This window comes from Phocoena phocoena, chromosome 7, assembly GCF_963924675.1.
Source record: "Phocoena phocoena chromosome 7, mPhoPho1.1, whole genome shotgun sequence".
NCBI lineage: Eukaryota > Metazoa > Chordata > Mammalia > Artiodactyla > Phocoenidae > Phocoena > Phocoena phocoena.
The window spans coordinates 86,717,077-86,723,076 of NC_089225.1; positions in this window are offsets into that span (position 1 = coordinate 86,717,077).

Sequence of the window (6,000 nt, forward strand, 5' to 3'; positions counted from 1 at the left end):
ACACCTTGATAAATGTTCGTGAAAGAGAAGCGTGATCTCTGGCTGCACCTTTCTTGTCCATCCTACGATGAAAAGGTGTCTGCTCCCCACCCGGCCCTAAGAATTCTGTCACCTCTCCAGTTCTAGGGAGGCTTGCTCCCCAACTTGTTCCACCAACGGCCTATCCTTTTTGCCTTCAAACAAGTCCAAGAGTCCCCTGTTATCTAAAAATTCAAGATTATAAGAGTGATGCAGGCTTGCCCTTGCCCTTGGCTGCTCTCTGTGCCCAACCGACATGTTCTGTTCTCTCTGAGCGACTCTGGCCAGCGCCAGATTCTTGCCTTTCTCCTGGACACCAGACTTCTCTGGGCATTGGGCTTAAATAGGCCTTTCTGTCTGGGCCACCAGGGCACCAGTCTCTGGTCTCACCCCTTTCCCACCACCTCCACTCAGCCACCAGGCTCCCCCAGGCTGTTGCAGCTTCTCAGAAAGCTGGCCTTTCTTTCTTCCTATGCTCTTGCCTACTTAGCTTTACTGCAACTTTGGGTTCAGTTTATTTGAAAGTACCACTTCTGCACAAGCCCAGTGTTCTGCTCTGCAGCACGGCGGGGCAGGGGAAGAGTGGGGTGTTGGGGTTGCAGGATGTGGACTCGAGTCCCAGTTGCACTAGTCCCCAGTCACGGAGCCTTGGGCAAGTCACTGCCATGCCTTGAGCTTCGGTTTCCTCACCTGTAAATGGGGTTGATGACAATACCCACCGCACAGGGTTGCCGTGGGCACCAAAGGAGGAGATGTATGGAAGAGCTCACTGAACACTGAAATGGATATTACTGAGTATCCTTAGAGCGAAGAATTAAGAAAACAGGCTTGGAGTCAAAGGTCTGGATTTAACTCCTGACTGTGTCCTTTCTAGCTGCATGACCTTGACCAATGAACTAGCATTTTTGTGCCTTATTTTCCTCATCTGCAAAATGGGCATCTTACCATGACCCTACCCACTTGATATGAGGAGGAAGGTGGTTACCCCATACTCAGGGCTTAGACCAGTACTTTGCACACAGGAAGCATTTACTAACTTTGCTATTACCTATTTCCTCAGTGTTGTCCCCTCCCAGAGAGGGGAAGGAACACTGCTCACTGGCCTGGCCCTCGGGGGCACTGAGGCTGAGGAAGGCTGGAGGAAGGAGGTTTCCAGAACATGCCAGGCCAGGAACACCTGTCTCCTCCAGTGGTTGTGGTGATTTCTTCAAGGGGCTTTTAGCTCTAGGTAAATAAATATGGTAACGTTCAGCAAAGATGGAAACAAAGTATCTAGAAAGGAAGAAGCAAAACCCACTGTCTACTGGTGTCAATTGGAATGAATCAACTGGGTCAGACTGGAATCAAAGCAACTGGCATGAGGGACTTCCCTGGTGGTCCAGTGGTAAAGAATCCACCTTCCAGTGCAGGCGATGCAGGTTCAATCCGATCCCTGGTCCCTGGTCGGGGAACTAAGATCCCACATGCCGCGGGGCAACTAAGCCTGCGCGCAGCAACTACTGAGATCACGTGCTACGAAACCCGCGTGCCACAACTAGAGAGAAGCCTGCGTGCTGCAACGAAAGATCCCATGTGCCACAACTAAGACCAGACGTAGCCAAATAAATAAAATAAATTAATAAATTAATCACAGGGACTTCCCTGGTGGCGCAGTGGTTAAGACTCTATGCTCCCAATGCGGGGGGCCCGGGTTCGCTCCCTGGTCAGGGAACTAGATCCCAAATGCATGCTGCAACTAAGAGTTCGAATGAGACAACTAAGGACCCTGCCTGCCGCAACCAAGACCTGGTGCAACCAAATAAGTAAATAAATATTTTAAAAATTAATTAATCATAAATTTTAAAAAGCAACTGGAATGAAAAGAACAAAATGAAGGCAAAAGAATAAAGACAAAGGACTGAAAGGGAATCCAAGATGTGCTGATGAGATAGGTGTCGAGCAAGTTTATAGGCACCGTTTTTCCAACAGCATTTGCTCACTGTCTCTCTGTTTCACGCTTTGGTAATTCTTGCAATATTTCATACTTTTTCATTATTATTATACTTGTTATAGTGATCTGTGATATTTGATGTTATTATTATAATAGTTTTGGGGCACCACGAACCTCAACCATATAAGACAACAAACTTAATCCATAAATATTGTGTGTGTTCTGACTGCTCCACTGACCAGCCATTCCCCCATCTCTCTCCCTCTCCTGGGGCCTCCCTATTCCCTGAGAAATAACTATATCGAAATTAGGCCAATTAATAACCCCACAGTGGCCTCTAGGTTTTCAAGTTAAAGGAAGAGTCGCCGTCTCTCACTTTAAATCAAAAGCTAGAAACAAACTTAGTGAGGAAGGCATGTCAAAAGCTGAGAGAGGCCAAGAAGCTAGGCCTCTTGCACCAGTTAGCCCGGTTATGCAGGCAAAGGAAAAGTTCTTGAAGGAAGTGAAAAGTGCTACTCCAGTGAGCACCTGGGTGGTAAGAAAACGAAACAGCCTTATTGCTGGTGTAGAGAAAGTTTGAATGGTCTGGATAGAGGATCAAAGCAGCCACAACATTCCTTAAACCAAAGCCTAATCCAGAGCATGGCCCTAACTCTCTTCAATTCTATGAAGGCTGAGAGAGGTGAGGGAGCTGCAGAGGTTGTTCGTGAGGTTTAAGGAAAGAAGCTGTCTCCATAACGTAAAAGTGCAAGGTGAAGCAGCAAGTTATCCAGGAGATCTAGCTAAGATAATTAATGAAGGTGGCTACACTAAACCACAGATTTTTTCTGTGTGTATGGAGCAGCCTTATATTGGAAGAAGATGCCGTCTAGAAGTTTCATATCTAGAGAGAAGTCAATATCTAGCTTCAAAAGACAGACTGACACTCTTGTTAGGGGCTACTGCAGCTGATGACTTGAAGTTGAAGCCAATGCTCATTTACCATTTCGAAAATCCTAGGGTCCGTAAGAATGATGCTAAATCTACTCTGCCTGTCTCTGTAAATGGAACAGAAAAGCCTGGATGACAGCACATCTGTTTACAACGTGGGTTACTAAATATTTTAAGCCCACTGTCGAGGCCTACTGCTCAGAAAAAAAAGATTCCTTTCAAATTATTATTGCTCATTGACAAAGTACCTGGTCACCCAAGAGCTCTGATGGGGATGTACAATGAGATTAATGATGTTTTCATGCCTGTTAACATAGCAGCCATTCTGCAGCCCATGGATCAAGGAGCAATTTCAACTTTCAGGTCTTATTTAAGAAATTTCATAAGGCTATAGCTGCCAGAGATAGTGACTCCTCTGATGGATCTTGGCAAAGTCAATTGAAAACCTTTTGGAAAGGCTTCACCATTCTAGAGGCCATGAAGGACATTAGTGATTCATAGGAAGGGGCCAAGATATCAACATTAGCAGGAGTTTGGAAGAAGTTGATTCCAGCCCTCCTGCATGACTTTGAGGGGTTCAAGACTTCAGTGGAGGGAGTAGCCGCAGATGTGGTGGAAATAGCAAGAGAACTAGAATCGGAAGTGCAGCCTGAGGAGGATACTGCATTGCTGCAATCTCCTGATAAAACTTTAACGGCTGAGGAGTTGCTTCTGATGGATGAGCAGAGAAAGTGGTTTCTTGAAGTGGAGTCAACTCCTGGTGAAGATGCTGTGAAGATTGTTGAAATGACAACAAAAGATTTAGAATATTCCATGAACTCAGTCAATAAAGCAGTGGTAGGGTTTGTGAGGATTGACTCAAATGTTGAAGTTCTACTGTGGGTAAAATGCCATCAAACAGCACCACGTGCTACAGAGAAATCGTTCATGAGAGGAAGAGTCAATCGATGTGTCAAACATCCCTGTTGTCTTATTCTAAGAAACGTCCACAGCCAGCCCAGCCTTCAGCAACCATCACCCTGATCAGTCAGCAGCCATCAGCACGAGGCAAGACCCTCCACAGGCAAAAAGATTACAACTTGCTGGAGGCTCAGATGATGGGTATCCTTTTTTTAGCAATAAAGGTTTGTGGGGTTTTTTTGGCCTCACTGTGCACAGCATGCGGGATTTTAGTTCCTGGACCAGGGAGATCAACCGTATCCCCTGCAGTGGAAGCACGAAGCCCTAACCACTGAAGCACCGGGGAAGTCCAGCAATAAAGTTTTTTTAAATTAAGGTATGTACGTTGTTTTTTCAGACATAATGCTATTGCACATCAGTAGACTCCAGTGTCATGTAAACATAACTTTTACATGCACTGGGAAACCGAAAAATTCACGCGAGTTGCTTTATCGCAGTACACGCGTACCTTGGAGATATTACGGGTTCAGTGCCAGACCACCGCAGTAAAGCACATATGAGTCATGCACTGTGTGCTCTTTAGAGATGAGGAAACCAAGGCCCAGAGTGATTCCAAAGGCCCAGTGGAAGGACTCCAAGGCTAGTCTCACCGGCTTCAAAACCCTTCCCCTCGCTCCTCCTGTCCTTTAGACCAAGCGTAAATAGTTGCCCTGAGAACAGGCAGCCAGGGTCATCTCCCTTAGAGAACCTCAGTCTGGAGTCAGGGCCCAGACTGGGAAGCCCCTGCCCACCCTGAACCTGGGCAGGTAGGCATGCTGGCCTCTCCCTGCCAATAGGTTGGCTACCTCTTGTCTGTGGTGCTGGGACTCCACCTTTCCCATCCTCTGGCTGTCCACTCACCCTCCCCTCAGAGTGGAGAACATGGGCAAAGGGAAGTGACACTGACCCCACACACACCGTGTTTGACCCTCTCTGGTCATCAGCAGTAAGTTTTCCGGAAAAACGGGAGAGCTGTGGGCCAGAACTTTCCCTGAGGGGCTTCCTTGACTCATGGTTTGGTCGGGATGCCACCTGCGGACAAACCTGACTCACACCTACCCCGGGTCATGTTCATTCAGTAGTTCTCCAAGAGATCAGCCATTGAAAAGTCCTTAATAGGAAATGTTTTTAGAAGGAACATATGGAGTATCAAAAGGGGGCTAAATATAAACCTGTATTTGCAGAACTGAAGAAGGAACACAGAAAAGCTGAACAGAAAGAGCTGGGTGGAGAAGCTCTCTCCTAAAACAGGGGTTTTTCAGTGGGTGTGGGTGTGCGTTTTGCTGGATATGTGACTTTCTAGAACACTAGAGTTACCTATAATTAAAAAAAGAAAAAAAATCAGCTGATGAGGCTACAAGTAATTCTGACGCCAATTGCGTTATGGAAGTAGCTGAGTGCAGATGCGCTAACTTTCATCAGAATAAACCCATGTGTTTGCATTTTACAGACTTAGAAATGGTCAAATAGAACAGAGACGTTTAAAATAGAAGTTTCAAATTTAAGACATTTTTAAAGTAGTTAAAGCAGCTCTAGGAAAAATGTTCTACATCATTAATGCTGAAATAAAAAAGAGGCAAACTTTGAAGTTAGGGCATAAACAGGCATGAAAGAAATTCCCATGGTCTAAAAACGGTGAGGAGGGGCTTCCCTGGTGGCGCAGTGGTTGAGAGTCCACCTGCCGATGCAGGGGACACGGGTTCGTGCCCTGGTCCGCGGAGCGGCTGGGCCCGTGAGCCATGGCCGCTGAGCCTGCATGTCCGGAGCCTGTGCTCCGCAATGGGAGAGGCCACAACAGTGAGAGGCCTGCGTACCGCAAAAAAAAAAAAAACCAAAAAACAGTAAAACAGGTGAGGAAAGAATAAACAAGCAGGGACTTGCCTGGTGGTCCAGCGGTTAAGACTCTGTGCTTTCTGTGCTTCCACTGCGGGGGGTGTGGGTTTGATCCCTGGTCAGGGAACTATCCCACATTCTGCATGGTCTGGCAAAAAAAAAAAACCACCAAAATTTATCGAGCAATACCATAAGCAAAATGGTTGGTGGACATTCTCTCATTTAATTTTCATAATATTGCGAGCTAAGGGGATTATTATCTCCTCTTATTAAAAGAAAAATCTCAATGTCAAAGGTCACACTGTGGGCTTCCCTGGTGGCGCAGTGGTTGGGAGTCCGCCTGCCGAGGC